The sequence below is a fragment of the Danio rerio genome, chromosome 19 (assembly GCF_049306965.1).
Source record: "Danio rerio strain Tuebingen ecotype United States chromosome 19, GRCz12tu, whole genome shotgun sequence".
In the NCBI taxonomy this organism is placed as follows: domain Eukaryota; kingdom Metazoa; phylum Chordata; class Actinopteri; order Cypriniformes; family Danionidae; genus Danio; species Danio rerio.
This window is the reverse complement of record NC_133194.1, coordinates 9008411-9025877: the sequence shown is the minus strand read 5'-3', so window position 1 is coordinate 9025877 and position 17467 is coordinate 9008411. Positions and strand designations below refer to the sequence as shown.

The window sequence follows — 17467 nt, the reverse complement described above, 5'->3', positions numbered from 1 at the left end:
TCCAATATTGGGTTGTGGCTGGAAAGGCATCTGCTGCATAAAACATGCTGGAATAGTTGGCAGTTCATTCCACTGGGGCAACCCCTGATAAGTAAGGGACTAATGCGAAGAAAAATAAATGAATGAATAGTGTATTTTTTAGAACTCAACAAAAATCTTTATGGACCGTATACAGAAATTAAATTGAGATTAAAGTTTGTATTTATTTATTTATTTTATATATATTGCTTTTGTGTTTTATAGAATATGAGTTGATAAAAATATTGGACGTGCATAGATAGATAGCGTTTTGATTGAATTTAGTGGGCCGCTCTGGCCCAAAATGCCAGGGCTGATTTTTTTGCCCCAGTCCAGCCCTGATAGCGCTTTTACAATGTAGATTGTTTCGAATCAGCTTTAAATAGAAGTTCTAGTAAATTGAAAGTGTCAGTCCAGTTTTCAGAGTTGAATCAAATGTAGTTGTTGTTACAGTATATGCTAAAGCTATTTATCTGATGGATAAGATATGTTGGTCAAAAACTCACTTTTTATCTTAACAACAACATTTTTTGTACATATATATTAGTATATTTAGCATTATTTTTAACACTTTTAAACTACAGAGTGTCTTACAAGAGTGACTTATTTGTGAACTTACAAACAGGAAAATCATAAAGGGATTTATCGTAATACAAAGTGTAGGAAAATGGTTTTTCCCTCCCCGAGTTCAGGATTCGCTTGAAAGTAGACGCAGGAAACTTAGCTTTATCGAGAAATCAAAGTTTAATAAACGAAGGATCAGATCAACAATGCTGAGCCCAGGAATACTGAAGAGACACCATGAAAAGGCAAACTGGGCGCTCCAGTATTGCCGTACAAACATAAAACAATAGCTTTTATTCTTGGTTGTCTCCTCCCCACTCTCGATGAGCCTCCAATCCATTATTCGCCTTCCCATCATCAGATCTCATTTCAACCAGTTAGAATCTGCCAGTAGCCTGCAAACACACACACACACAAAACACACATGCACCCCTACACAGACTGAGATACGGCTGATTCCTTGCAGGTGTTAAACCACATCCTGTACCAAAGCACAGCTGTCCATGAGCTCAGATCTCTCGTCTTACTTCTGTGGAAAAACCCCGTTTCTCTAGAAGCGAAGCTTAAGCGATAGGCTCACATTTCAAACAAAGCAATAGGCTCATATTTCAAACAAAGCATTTCATCAGTAAAGAAAATAGCAAAACTTAATATCAATATCAAACATAAAACATCAAAATTATGAAAAACTTAATATCAATTCTGAACATGCATAAAACATTAAAAAATATGATTCCCTCAAAAATATAATTCCCTCAATTCCCTCTCTTGATCTCGAAAGAGATCACACTATATCCAATAGTTCCTCCACTTCCTCCATCACGTCATCCCCCTCCGCTGCAGCAAGGAGGGGCATCTGATAAGGAGGTGGGTTTTCCTTCTTTTCAATTGCAGTTATTATCAGCCTATTTATCAAACTTCTGATACAGGGAATACAGCAACACCCACATGTCACCAAAATTCCTAGGAAAATACCCATTGATGTTAACATAGCAATAATCACCCCTTTCCATTCCCCAAACATATCAGACATCCATTTAGACACAGCATTTTCTATCCCTGAGCTAGCTTTCAGTTCATTTGACAATTCTTTTAGTCCCTCCAGAGCCCTGGATACGGAACCATCAGGGGCAGTGTTGTTTGGTATGACGGTGCAACACGTGTCTTTAAACATAGAACAAACCCCGCCCCTTTCTGATAGTAACATGTCTAAAGCTAGCCGATTTTGAATAGTCATCAGAGAGGTAGCAGCCAATTGTTCTTTTAATCCAGACACAGCATCTCTAGTGAGATTTGACAGCCTTTGTACGTTGTAATGTATGTAATTTATTCTGTCTACATTTTTATTTGGGGTCACGGGGAATAATGCTGCTATCACAGGTATATTTTCAAACCCTGCTGCTACTTGGTCAGCCAATTTATATTCATCTGGAACTCCCCTGGGGATGCCTATTGCGTCTATGTAGGTGGGGCTATTGCGTGTTAAATCGAAATCACTATTTACTGACCTTTTTCGCCTGTTTTTATGCCCATTTATAGCCCTATTTCCTATCACGACCATAGGAACAGCGACTCTTATCATAGCACATACTCCTTCCATGGTGGGTTCTATTCTAGCCAATACCACCTTTTCTCCACTCGCGTAATACAAACCCACTCTGCCCCATCCCCCTAGTTTGTCATGGCCTTCCTGAATCATCTGTCCACACCATTCCCTTTTAAACGCTCCCACTAATATTTTGGACGCACTGGAGGTAGTTAAATTGAAACAGGTATAATTACCCTTTCTTCTTTTTAATGCAACTCCCATTGATGACTTATTTCCAGCTGGTGGGTATAGATTACTGAGTGCAGTGCAGTTTTTGGGACTTTTTTCCTTTGTTAGTTTTAACATACATTTGTACCCCCAACTATCATAATCATGTAATGGAGCGGGTTCAGTATTTAATTGTGGCCTTCCTGCTGCACAAGCTAGGCACCCCTCAAATCCTAATTCTTCGGCTGCGTTTGTCACCCATTCTAACCATAAATTTGTTTCGTGATAGCCTGTCTCCAGCGTCATCAGATCTAGTGGGGTCAGATTGCTAAAGTCAGTGCTCTGTATTACTTTCTTTTTGTTTTTGGTTAGGTCTGTGATTATTGGCGCCCCTGTGGGTTTAGGCTTTTTTATGGAGATTTTTATCAACCCCAGTGGGTCTTTTCCTTCTACATCTACCCCTAGAGTGATGTACGTGTCAGTTTCATCATTACCATTTTTTAGTGATATAATCAACGTGTTTTTCCAGCCTCCCCAACTATGTTGGTATCCCCTAGACAACCTAAGTCGATTTTGGATGTGGTCTGGTCTGGCCATACGACTATTTTTCAATATCTTTCTAGTGAATCCTGGGGCTGTTTTCCAATTTACATCATGCCAGGTATGACAATGGGGACCATTCGGAAGCGTGGTGGTAGATGGCCACAAACACCCATAAACATCATATTTTCTCCATGCCACTTGGTCCTTCCCACAATCTATCACTTGACAAAGATCAAACTGCCACATCCCATCCTTTCCCTCTTCCCTTTCTAAGGTAATACTCACCCCTGTTCCCCCCCCTTCTTTTACACTCCGTTTTTCCTTTGTTGTTCCTCCGAATTCCATATGGCAGATTACCCATAGGATCATCACCAACATTACTCCCCAGGCCACCACCATCTTGTTTATATTCATTTTGTTAGGAGAATTACCTGAATGTGGCCCTCTTTAAATACTTTCTCAATTATTTCTTTTACTTTGGTGTAGTCTAATTTGTCTAATCCACACCCTAATTTTGGTATCGCCAATATTTTGTTCTGATCCCTCTTACACTGGTAACACAATTTTTTCAGACTAGTCTCGAGATGCTCGTAGGTGGGTAGGTCCCTACACCACCATTTGGTCACCAAATGGTAAATTTGTCGTGGACCGTGTGTAGTTTTGATACAATCCCCTGGTTGGGCGACTGAAGTGTTCAATTCTTCTACACCGTATTTGTCTCTAATTTGTTTAGCTACCCCAGCTCCTAGTGCATAATCAGCACTTATACAATGTGCAATGGGAATGTGTTCTGGTGTCTGAAGCAAGTCTCCAGTTCGTTGCAAGATTTTAAATACAAGGGTTGCGCTTAGCTGTGTTCCGAGGGCTGGGGCTGCTTCTGTTTGTCCGCTTCTTTTCCCGCCTTCTCCCTCTCTTTCTGGCTCCTCAGGCTCCTCAGTGTCTCCTTCTCCTTCTCCTTCTCCCTCTCTTTGACCTCTCCTGAGGTCAACTCTGACATCCGCCAAAGTCCTGTCTGGAGAAGGACAGAACATACAAGCAGACAAATGATACCATGTTGTGCCTTTACCTGCTAATTGCACACAATGGGATGTCCTAGCCGTGACTCGTAACGGTTCAGACCACCTGGGACTAGACCATTTTCGTTTGTGTTGTTTCAATCTCACCCACAGTGTTGTGTCTTCTGCAGGCCTAGATGCTTCACTCTCTGTTGGCCAATTTTTCTGCGGAGAAAACATGTTAATCACAGCACATACTTTATCATGATACATTTGCGGTGACAATGGTGTAAATGCTTTCCAGGGACAGCGCAGAACTCTGGCCAGGATACTGTCGACCTGTCAAAAGCTCAAAAGGTGTGAAGTCGGGTCCTGTTGCAGAAGAATGTATAGACATTAATGCAATAGGCAAAACATTCAGTCAGTTAATTTTAGTGTGTACACAGATTTTAGCCAATTTTCTTTCATATCTATAATTATATTTAATGCCGGCAGTACCATGAAAATGAGCCAGACCAAAGGAATGCTCAACAATTTTCTGTTCCTGAGATAGGTCGACCCAAGGAGGTAAAGAAACCAGACCTCCGCCACTGTGGCAATTTGACATGTACAGCTGTACCCACATATGCGCATTCAAGTTAGATGTTAACCCTTAAATCTTTTGCTAACTTAAGTGATTCAACCATTGGTATCATTTAGACTTTTTCAATTTATATGCCCTAACCTGTCCTCAGACTTCCATCATCTGCTCTAAAACAACAGCCATCAGCAAACTCAGAACTCTAGGAGGAGATGTCAATTACAGTCCAGTCAAGACAGGCCTTAATTAATTTAAATTTTTTTTTTTTTTTTTTTTTAGACACAATTCAGTGATAGGTGCACAATCACAGGAAAGTCGGTTATTATATGTATGGCATTTATAATTGAAACTATTCTATATTGTTTTTGAAATGTCAGAAAGTAAATTAGGTTTAATTCCCAACTGATATGACTAAGTGTGTTAGTTATTATAGGCTTTTTTTTTTTTATGGTTAATGTAAGGCTTACGTAACATTAGAGATTTTTTTTTTTTTTTTTTTTTTTCAATTTGCGACTTTTGGTTTTGTCATTGTTCCCAACTCCTCGGCTTCATGCACTGGATTTATGGCAACTGAAACATGTGGTAAAGCTGTGTCAGCCATCTCATACCTTTTTTATTGTTCATCAGTTAATTTGGGTGACCACCCCCTCTTTGCCAATTAGTAGACCCTTTCCCTGTAACACCCATTTTGTGCCCACTAGTGACAAGAATTCATCTTCATAATATAATTTATCGTTTCTGTTATAGAACAGTGTGCAGTGTAGGGGGTCAGATAGTGGTAAGTGAATGCCTAATTGGTTAATCCTGGGTTTCCAAAGGTTGTATAGGGAGACCAAACTGTGAGGGCTTTAGCCTGTGTTGTCCAGCTCCACCTAGTAGATATCAGCACCCTCCCACTACTTGCATGTGGACAGTAACCACTGTCCATCTCATGACGCCCCATGTTTTGAGCAGTTAAATGACCTGTCATTAGGGAAGGTGATGATAACCCCATCAGGTGAACCCAATATGCTGGCTCCCAGTTTAACTAATCAATCTTTCCCCAGAAGGGCCACAGGCACATTTGTTGAGTAGAGAAGACTGTGGCTTAGTTGCTGGTTAGCCACGGTGACGGGTATTGGTTTTTGTAGCTGGCCATCTTTCTGCTTCCCCAGAGAACCTATTACTTCAATTGTCTTACTTGACAACATATCATCAGTCACTGCCCCCTTCGTGACTTTAGTAAGTGTGGCCTCAGTATTCACCAAGGCTGTTAATGGCCTAGCGTTGACCATTATCTACAGTGGGGTTCGGCCTGTCCCCCCCTGCTGGTTCTCTGTGGGTCCCGTCAATAAGTCTCCGCCTCATCCCCCAGGTCCCACACCGGGAATTGAGTGGGCACCTGGTTCCCCCGGGGTTTAGGGGCTGGGGATGACGGGAGAGTTTGTATTGGTTCTGGTCGCCTGCCTCGACCAGCAGCCCCACCTCTTCGAGGATCCCAACCCCCCGCAGGTTGGCTGTTCACTGGACACTGATCTCTCCAGTGGTTTAAATCTCCACACAACAAAACAACCCTTGTTGGTGTCCCCATATCTCCTATCTTTTTTTTTTTTTTTTTTTTTTTTTTTTTTTTTTTTTTTTTTTTGTTGCCCCCTCTATGATATTGGTTTGGCTACTGTATGTATGTCTGTTGTGCTGTGTTGGGCTGAGGCATAATGGTGACTGTGTGTAAGAAATTAGTGGTTGTGGGCTAGGTTGTGGTGGCTGCACAGGCGACATAGCAGGTACATGAGTCAGAGGAGCAATGACTTGTTGCATTTGTGTATTTTGTCTTACGACCATCTTATTCTGTAATTTAGCTTTAGCCTCTTCCAGCTGTAGTTTCAACAGCTGTGACTTAATATTTTCTAGCTTTTCTTTGTGTTGTTTCAATGTTATATGTGTTCTTTCCTCCATTCCTGCTACCCTGTACATTGTCTGGTTTACACTGTCTCTTGCGAGTTGAATGTTTGCGGTAAACTGCTTTGCTATTTCCTTTTTTACTGCTTCCTCTATTTCTACTTTAGTCTGAACTTCCTTTAGGGCCGTTTTCAACTGTCTTTGTTTTTTATCTTCCTCTGTTTCTTCGACCTCTATAGCGCCCTGTTTTATCATGAACTTGAAATCTTTGTTAGCTTGTTTAGTAGTAGTTTCTATTTCTCCCCCTTTTACTATCATTACTGGCATCTGCATTGGTGCTGAGGGGGTTTTGGGTTTTTCTTCTGCACTACTATAGGGTGGGGGCCTCTCTGGTGAGTCCCTTTGATCTGCCCACACAGCACTTTTTACTTTTGTAACCATGGCTGCAGCTACCCTGCTCCATTGTCTCAGTCTATCTTCTGCTTTTTCTATTTCTCTGTTTGCTGCTCCCTTCTTCCAAACCCCAGTTTTGTCCCTATTTTGTCTGGCCAGTGCCAAATCTGTATCTGCTCTTTTCTCCTCTGTCAAAAGTATGTTCAGTAACTTTCCCTGATTTTTAGTTGTCTCTGTCCAGCCATTTAGACCTGAGAGATATGTCCACTGACTTTCTAATGTTTTACTTATTTTCTTTCTGTCTTTTGGTTCGGTGTGATGTATTATCTGCTTACAGATACCATCCCACGTCTCTTTATATGTTGTCATTTTAATAATGGTTTTGTCTCCCTATTGGGGTCACACACTTCACAATCTTCCTTATGTCCTAATAATCTACACACCCACCACTTAGGAATATTTTTCACCTTTCTTGGTTTGTAATATAACACTTTTAGCATCTAATTATGATTCCTTCATTCACTCGATGTTTTATTCACATGCTCTCAGTCCCTATGAATATAGGGCTCATCAATCACACTCTCCTCTCTGAGCTCCCAGAATGCTGCGTCCGTTCCTACCGGGTCACACTTAAGTGACGGTCCAGAGAGGGTGCGCAGCACTCTGACCTCCCAAATACGGAGATATTCATTCACTCACATACACTCATTCAGGAATCCGCACACACTTGACACTTTAACACAAATTTACACCCTTTAAAGTTTTGCCTTTTACTCTCTTTTAGGTGTTTTTACGAGTGAGTTAACCTCGCCGGGTAAACTTCAATTCTCAACCATATCAGGAAAACACGATACGAGTTTTTATAATATTTCTTAACCACGCCGGGTCAACTCGTTTTTTATTAATTCAGAGTTTTTATAAATTTGCTTAACCTCGCCGGGTCAACTCTTTGACTGCCAATGCGGAGTTTTTATAAATTTTCTTAACCGCGCCGGGTCAACTCCTTTAATTACTAATTCTGAGTCTTTATAAATTTGTTTAACCACGCCGGGTCGACTCAATAATAATCAATTCTGAGTTTTTATAAATTTGTTTAACCGCGCCGGGTCAACTCAATAATAAACCAATTAATAGTATGAGTCTTTATAAATTTGTTTAACCACGCCGGGTCGACTCGTTTAATAAATCAATTCTGAGTTTTTATAAATTTGTTTAACCACGCCGGGTCAACTCAATGATAATCAATTCTGAGTCTTTATAAATTTGTTTAACCGCGCCGGGTCGACTCAATGATAATCAATTAATAGAATGAGTTTTTAAACCTTGTAACCACGCCGGGTCAACTCATTTTAATTGCCATTGTTGATCTAATTCAAATTATTTACGGATTATGTTGGTATTCAATCCCCAATCAACCTTAAATTTGGTAATTCCAATCTTGCAGTACTTTTATCAAAAAGGTGACTGCTTACCTTATTAGAAGTTCTGCGCAGAGGTTGATTTGAGATCGTCCTCCAACTCGACGAAGCGTCTGAGCGAATCCGGGTGCCCCCTCCAAATTGTAGGAAAATGGTTTTTCCCTCCCCGAGTTCAGGATTCGCTTGAAAGTAGACGCAGGAAACTTAGCTTTATCGAGAAATCAAAGTTTAATAAACGAAGGATCAGATCAACAATGCTGAGCCCAGGAATACTGAAGAGACACCATGAAAAGGCAAACTGGGCGCTCCAGTATTGCCGTACAAACATAAAACAATAGCTTTTATTCTTGGTTGTCTCCTCCCCACTCTCGATGAGCCTCCAATCCATTATTCGCCTTCCCATCATCAGATCTCATTTCAACCAGTTAGAATCTGCCAGTAGCCTGCAAACACACACACACACAAAACACACATGCACCCCTACACAGACTGAGATACGGCTGATTCCTTGCAGGTGTTAAACCACATCCTGTACCAAAGCACAGCTGTCCATGAGCTCAGATCTCTCGTCTTACTTCTGTGGAAAAACCCCGTTTCTCTAGAAGCGAAGCTTAAGCGATAGGCTCACATTTCAAACAAAGCAATAGGCTCATATTTCAAACAAAGCATTTCATCAGTAAAGAAAATAGCAAAACTTAATATCAATATCAAACATAAAACATCAAAATTATGAAAAACTTAATATCAATTCTGAACATGCATAAAACATTAAAAAATATGATTCCCTCAAAAATATAATTCCCTCAAAAGTTATACTCGCTGTCAGAAAAAATACAAGTAAGAAAAGGGAGACATTAAAGAAACAGGTTTAATATCTTAGAAATTAGTTAATGTATGTATGGATTGTTCTTTTTTTTCTTCTTCTTCTTTTTGGAACATTACACAAGAAACCAAGTTTCATTAAATCGTAAACAAATATTTCTTGCACTTTCATTTCTGTTTAAGTTTTGATTACTAAAGTCTGACTTCTGGCTTTTTTTTTTTTTTTTTATCAGTTTACATTTTTGACATGTTTTCAGGGCAAGTTCAAATGTTGCCATGCCAGTAATACAGCTCATCACAACAGACTTACAATATGTACTGTTTTATGAATCATAAAAATATTGGTTTCAATTGTTCAGGTCTGTGTACCCAAGTCATCCTTGCATTTAAATGCATTTAAAATCTGTTAAAAAGGATATTTTGATCAAATAATAACTTTTTTTAATCTTAACTATAACAACCAACTATTTTGGTATTTATATTTATTTATTTAGCAAACACTATTAGAGTGACTTACTTGTTTGTTTGTTTGTTTGTTTGTTTGTTTGTTTGTTTGTTTGTTTGTTTGTTTGTTTGTTTGTTTGTTTGTTTGTTTGTTTGTTTGTTTGAAACATTACACAGGAAACCAAATTCCATTCAATTGTTAACAAACATTTCTTGCATTTGAAATTTTGTTTAAGTTTCTAGCATCTAAAGTCTTCTTTTTGGCTTTGTCTTTGTTTTATTATTAGTCTGACATGTTTTCAGAGCTTAATCATGCCAGTAATACCAACCCAGTAATACAGCTCATCAAAACAGCCTTAGAATATGTTTGTGTGACACAATAAACATCATACACGGGGCTAGACTGTGAATCCTGATCTTTGAGTCATATAAAAATATTGGTATCAATTGTTCAGGTCTGTGCAACAGTCATTCTTTTCATATTTTTAATTAACAAAGCTATCCAAATATATTTAAGTAAATGGATCAATGTAGTGATACGACATTTATTACTTCAACTTCAAAGTAGGCAAATCAATCCATTGTGCTGTTTTGTTTTGTTGCAGCTCTCTAACTATGGCCTAATGGTTAGAGAATTGGACTTGTGTGTACTACACCACTACACCACAGTATAGGGCCCTTAGTTCAATTCAGTTTAAATCATCTTCATTTGTATTGCGCTTTTACAATGTAGATTGTATCAAAGCAGCTTCACATAAATGGTCATAGTAAATTGGATCAGTGTAGTTTAGTTTTTAGTGTTTAAGTTCAGTTCAGCTCAGTTCAGTGTGGTTTATTAATCACTACTGAGGGTCCAAAAGTAGTCTCAAACCTCAGTTGACTATGATGGAAAACTTTGATGCATTACTTGCTGGTGTGGCATTAGGTTTTTTTCTGAGGTAGCTTTAACATAATTAATAGTCTACTGTAATACAGTATTATTGGTAATGATTATATCTGAATTTAGTTGTTGTTTTCATATGAAATTAGATCCCACAGACTGAACACTGACTCTATTGACCTTTGGTAACATCTGGGAAGCATCTGGTATGTGTGTGTACATAAAACAATGCGTGACTTTTGAAACAAACATTTATTGTACATTAGTTCTTCACAATCCAACATGCATACTGTACTTGCATACTACAAAGTTTACACACAATTTAATTGTCTTCATCAATTGAGCAAAGAACTCAAAAACACACTTTGATTCAAAAACATATGCAAACCATTCATGCCTTTCTAAAATTTAAGCTCTAGACTTCATCAACAATAAACTTATATCACAAATATTTTTCTTTAGTTTATATAGATTGTTTGCTTGACCAATTATAAAATTAAGCAATTCAAAATTAGATATATTTTTCATACTGTATTTAAAAACAAAATTAAAGGCTAATTCAGGAAAAAAAAACATTCATTACAAGTATTAAACAGATATTTTATTAAAAAAAAAAACAATCTAGGGCATTATAAAAGCATGAAAAATGGTTTATCTTAAAGAACATAAAGGGCAAACACCATTAACTTCACTGTTCAAAATAAGCAAAAGTCAGCAAAGCCTGGAACTCCATAAAACACAATCTTCAAAAATTGAGAGTACATATAAAATTACAATTACTGTTTTAAAATATTCAGACACTCAATGTATATAATTATAAGTAATAATAATTATCTTACAGCAACCATTATAAACAACCAAACAATTTTTCATTGCCTAAATGAATGTTATTTAAGAACATTAATAAATTTCTAATTGTTCACGAGAACATTAATAACATTTAAAGGTAAACAAGTGAAGGTAATGTAAAATGGTACTAAAATCAAAGTCATACAAAAAATATTTAACAAATGTAGAACCAACCTTGTATTTCACATCTTTATTGTTCATTCATTTATTCATTCAATCAATCATTTATTCATTCATTCATTTTCTTTTCAGCTTAGTCCCTTTAATAAACCAGCGTCACCAACTTATCCATCACATGATTTACGCAGCGGATGACCTTCCAGCTGCAACCCATCTCTGGGAAACATCCATACAAACTCATTCACAGTCATGGACAATTTTAGCATACCCAATTCAGCTGTGCTGCATGTCTTTGGACTGTGGGGGAAACCAGAGCACCAGAAGGAAACCCACACAAACATACAAACCAAACCAATCACTTTTAAATTAATCAGCTATTTACTCTACCTCCTTGAGAGCATCAACAAATTTACAGTACACTGTGGGTAATTCATGCTCTGCTTTTTTCAGCAAAGCTTCTCTGACATTCTCATTTAATCTCACAATGACATTTTCTTTGCAGATCTGGATTTCTGAATTTGGCTGATTTGCTCTTTCAATAAATCTTTCAGCCACATGTGTGAGACACAGCCTCATCAACACAGGAGTTAAAGGGCAACCCCAGAACAACATTTTGTACCTGTTGTCCTTGCTGTTTTTCAGAATCTTTTTAAGAAAGTCAATCTTAAATTCAGCCATCAGTGGGGGTTTTCTCTTTTGCTCTTTTGCCAAGCAGCTCTCTAGGAAGGACCATGGAATCATTTTTGGTCCATTTTTAAAAGCCAAAACGACAGTTTTTTTATTGTCTTTTCTGTAATCTGATGAATGCAAATCCAAGTGATCACAGAGCCACCTGGCCATGATTGTGGTTAAAATCAGATAATCAATATTGAATATGCAGTGTTGCCCGACTTTTGTGGCCTTGTTGAAATACTTTGGGGTGGCCATTGGTTTATGAAGTATTTTGTGATAAAAAACACACAGATAAGGAATCAGAGCAAAAGAGTAACGCTTATAGAATGAGAGTGAATTACAATCTTGTTGTTTAGATTCATTTTCATTTACTGCCAAGGAGTGGATTGCTTTTTCAACAACCATAACAGGAATCATTTCCATAGACTTTTGACTGTACGTCAAATCAAAATCTTTACCCCAATATTCCTGTTTGCAACTGAGCCACTGCTTTGAAATCTCAGGCACAAAAGTAGAGATTTCCCTTTTCTTTTGTTTCGTGTTCACCCCCACCATTTGCTTCAAGATCTTTTGTTTCTTTTTTTGTGTGTTGTCATCGAAGTGATTTGGTGGTCCTCTTTTCCTTTTACAGTTTTTTTTTATTTCAAACAGTACTGGCTGATGATCAGAACAACACTTTTCCATAGAAATTGTACAGCTTTTTACATGTCTCATTGACTCTTCTGGCACAAAAACATAGTCCAGTCTCGAGTTATGAGATGTAGAATACTGGCAGTCTATTGGGTGAAGTCTTCTCCACACATCCACAAGATGGAAGGATGTCATAAATTTGTCCACAGTTGGTTTCAACATGAAGTGCCTTTCATTCTTTGTTGAAGATTTCCTGTCCAGGTAGGGATTCAAAGGAATGTTAAAGTCTCCTCCAATCAGCAAGATGCCCTCTGCAAAGTTCTCAAGTAATATTCTGAGCTTTTTTAGGGGTCTTGCATCCACCTGGTGAACATATACACTCACTAGTGTGTACAGCTGACCTTTGAGGTTACATTTGACTGCAATGTAACAGCCAGAATCATCCATCATGTCATATGTTTTTGATTTTCCTAAAAGATCCTTTTTTATCAAAATTGCCACACCTCTTTCCTTTGATTTGTAAGTTGTAAAAAATGATTCTGAATCTTGAAAAAGATCAAAAACACTTCTGTTATTTGGACTAATATGTGTCTCTTGAATGAAGGCAACGTCACATTTAAACTTATCTATTTGTGCTTTCACATCCTTAGGCTTTGTTTTAAGCCCATTGGTATTCCAAGTCATAAAAGTCAGCATCTCGTTATCCATGATTACAAGTAAGCCACATCCAAAACCTAAAAAATAAGATAAAATTACAAGCATTAAAAATGTGACCTAATCCTGTTGGATTTGACTCTACTGAATTTACATAATAGCACCGTTCCCCTTTTGTTTTATAGTTAGAAGCACATATACAATAAGTCATGTTCATATGGTAGCACATTATAAAAACTAAACAGTATGAATTACACACTATTTATTAAGCCATAACAAAAAACTTAATCATTTTTTTAAACATTAACTCTACATTAATAGACATTAGTAAGCAGTTTATAAAAACAGCGACAAAAGCTATAGTATTTATTTGTAAGCATATATATATAAATTAATATTTCATTACTAAATTAAGTACTGCATTATTTATGAACCTGTTAGAAAAGAGTAGTTAAAACAAATCATCAAGCAACTATTCGAAAGAATATTCATACATCCTATTTTGGTAACACTATAATAACGGCACACAAATGATTTATTAAGTATTAGCAAATAGTTTATTCATTATTTGTTAAGCATTAACTCTACACTAATAGACGTAAGTAAACTAAGCCTTTACTTTTTAAGGGATTTACAAAGCATAAATAGTTCTCACTTTAGATGAGCTTACAAAAATAGTTGGAATTCTGATTTACCTGTGGACCTTTGAAAGACAAAGCTGGGGCGATGACTTTGGTCATAGTTTACAATCTTAGTTTTTTTAGAAACTGCATTTATATACAGTAGCAATAAAATAATCTCTTTACAACCTAAAAATTTACTCAAAAATGTTCATATATCACTATTCATTAGTACCAGAATATAGATTAGTTCTGAGTTACTTTCTTGAAAAGAAATGAAAAGTTATGGCATTTAAATAAGTATAAAAAAAAAAAAGGTCATTCAGGCATTATGTTTTGTGCTGCCAGTGTCCACCTTGATGTGTTAATATTCTTTCATATGAAGGTTCAAAAGAGAATTGTTTTCTTTGTTAAGAAATTTTCGAGTCAGCACATTGTTTGGATAATTTTTTAACATCAACTTTTACAGTTACATTCAGCTTGGGCGTGGATCTAACTTTCACAGAAATTTATAATGTTAAACAAAACAAATACACAAATAATTAAATTAAATAAAAAATCAACAACAATATAAATTTTAAATAAAACACATAAATTGCCCTTTTTTAATAAACAGAAAAGATATACAAAGATATACAAACGCATAAAAAATGTAATGATTTGTCAAAGATTGTTGGATAAATAAGTAGTAAAACTTATGTTTGTGGATTGTTTTTATTGTTATTTTATTATCATTATTAATTTGAAAATATATTTAAACTAAATAGTTTGACAATAAACATTTTGGTTTATTGATATAATGACATTTGTTTATTGATTTAATGATTCAAAGAAAAAGTTACCTTTTGTTTCGAAGGATAATGTCTGCAGGACAGAACTGTCATCAATTCAGCCGTGAAGAAAAGTAAGCAGTAAAGCTTTACTACCAGCGACTTTATAGCTGCCTTTCTTCCTGGGTGGTGATTGAAGTTGTAAGTGGGTGTTCCTACCTTGACGTTGCCTATGTGCCTATGTAATGTTTATTTGCATTTATGCAAACAAATGTAACCTATTTTTTATTATTATTATTCTCAGGTTAGGTGAAGTAAGTCCAGTCTGCCTTAAGTTAATAGAATTTCAAATTACTTACTTGGTCAGAAGACTACTTTGTTGTGTTTTTTTATTTTTTTCTTAACTTTTGTACAGTTACTGATAAACAAATAAAGACTTTATGCATTGAGATTTATTTTCAATGAGTTCCTATTTTCTAATAGAGAATTTATGCTTTTTTTTTACAGTTTTTACTTGTAAGCCTAAACCTACAAGTTCTTCCTTTAAATTTTTTAATAAATTTTAGAAAAACAAAAATAACTATACTGCCCAATTTATGAATAAAATTAAAGTGCAAAAGATCCAGAATTTATCACATAAAAGATAATACACATGTTTTAAAGGTCGTAATCATGCCTGTGTATGTTGCTTTTTCATTGAAAAAAATTATTTATCTATTGAATTAATGTTTATCCATTAAATAAAATATCGACAATACTCTGAAAGAAACCCTGAAGCTGCTCTTTGAAGAGAATCAAGCTGCTTTAACCTGATGCAAAAAATAAATAAATAAATAGCCCAATACCTTGAGTATTTTTAGCAAAAGAAAAAAAAAGAAATATATTTTGGCAGAATTAAAAATGTAAGAAGTTAATTATTTTTTAAAATATACAGGCCTAGAATTATCTTTTGAAGTGTATGAAAATGAATAGCATGAATGGTCTCAAAACTATGCTGAATGCTGTAAGATTGCGTCAGGATGATGATACATGGGGCAACCTTGAGAGCAATGTTGTTTGGCAATATTACATATCTTTGATGCAGTGGATGCTCTTCCAGCCGCAACCCAGAACTGGGAAACACCCATACACTCTCTTATTCACATACACACACACACTCATACTCTACAACCAATTTTGTTTACCTATAGTGCATGTCTTTGGACTGTGAGGACTCCGGATAGTTACCTACCTAGTGAAACTAAAACATAGTACTGGATTCTTTTTACTTAAGTACATTTTTAAGGCTGTACTTCTTTACTCAAGTACAAAAGTGTAGTCAGTACATTTTAAACATGAGTATTTGTACTTCAACTTAAGTAAAGTATGTGTGCACTTTTGCCATCCTTTTTAAAATAATATTCTATTTTTTTATTAAAAGGTAATAAATGAATGAATAAATAAATAAAAACTGCAAACACTCAAAAATGTGCACATGATACTAATTTATTTATTTATTTATTTGTTTGTTTTTTGTTTGTTTGTTTGTTTGTTTGTTTGTTTGTTTGTTTGTTTGTTTTTAATGCTAAAGTATGCTTATTTATTTCAGTGAATGAGTCAATAATTACAATAATCAGAAATTGTATTTAGTAAACAAATATTCATAATCAATAGCTTACATTTTGAACTATTTGAGTTAATTAGATAATAAAGGGCTCTGACAACCATGAAGTGTTGTTTATCATGATCTTTACTCTTTCAAGCTCAGCCTAAGGGCAAATGCAATGCAAACCTTTTACAAAGAAAAGCAAACAACATGCAAACTCTTTTTTTTTTTTTTTTTTTTTTTTAACAAAAAATCTCACAATAAAGCTTTAGTTAAACATATTTTTTACACATTAAACTAAAAAGATGCCACAGGATGTAAACATATACACAACAAAATAAAATACGTCCAGTAATTTATTTACATTATAAGTTCCCTCAGAAATGTAACAATTGTTCTTTGAATGATAAAAACATGAAGCCTTTAGAACTAAAAGTAAACTAGATCATTTCCACTAAGCCTAAATGGTAAATTCAGTTTGCTTTAACTACTTTCACTTTTATTTTCTCTTAAACTGAAACCTAAAGATAAAATCTTTATGAACTTTATTATTATGAGATAAAGGCAAAATTAAAGCAAATAAATACAGAATGTTGATCGATTGATTGATTGATTGATTGATTAGTTAGTTAATTGATTGATTACTTGATTCATTCATTCATTCATTTAAAAAACAAAATGTACTCTACAGTGTAGATATTTAAGGTAATAAATGTACAGTTGAAGTCAGTCAGAATTATTAGCCCCCCTATAAATTTTTTCCCCAATTCCTATTTAACAGAGAAAGGATTTTTTCAACTTTTTTTCAACACGTTATGTTTCTAAACATGATAGGTTTAATAACTCATTTCTAATAACTGATTTTTTTAATTGTTTCCATGATGACAGTAAATAATATTTTACTCAATATTTTTCAAGACACTTCTATACAGCTTAAAGTGGCATTTAAAGGCTGAACCACAGGTTGGGGTAATTAGGCGAGTTATTTTATAATGATGGTTTGTTCTGTAGACTATTAAAAATATATATATCTTAAAGGGGCTAATAATTTTGTCCTTAAAATGATGTTTAAAAAGTCAAAAACTGCTTTTATTCTAGCCGAAATAAAACAAATAAGACTTTCTCCAAAAGAAAAAATATTGTTAGACATACTGTGAACATTTCCGTGCTCTGTTAGTCGTAGTTTGGAAAATATTTCTAAAAGAAAAAAAAAGAAAATCAAAGGGGGATAATAATTCTGACTTCAACTGTATATATATATATATATATATATATA

At 35.5% G+C, this 17467-nt stretch overlaps 2 long non-coding RNA genes across 2 annotated transcripts; both read right to left on the bottom strand.

Annotated features, from left to right (window-relative positions):
• Window positions 1-743: 743 nt before the first annotated feature.
• LOC141379004 (uncharacterized) lies at window positions 744-8460 on the bottom strand. Its single transcript, XR_012394892.1, has 2 exons — window positions 8200-8460; window positions 744-4101 (listed from the first exon to the last, which is right to left on the bottom strand). It is a non-coding gene; the product is annotated as an uncharacterized lncRNA (long non-coding RNA).
• Window positions 8461-10526: 2066 nt separating this feature from the next.
• LOC110438134 (uncharacterized) lies at window positions 10527-14746 on the bottom strand. The gene is made up of 2 exons (XR_011007458.2): window positions 14679-14746; window positions 10527-13296 (listed from the first exon to the last, which is right to left on the bottom strand). It is a non-coding gene; the product is annotated as an uncharacterized lncRNA (long non-coding RNA).
• Between the last annotated feature and the right edge of the window lie 2721 nt (window positions 14747-17467).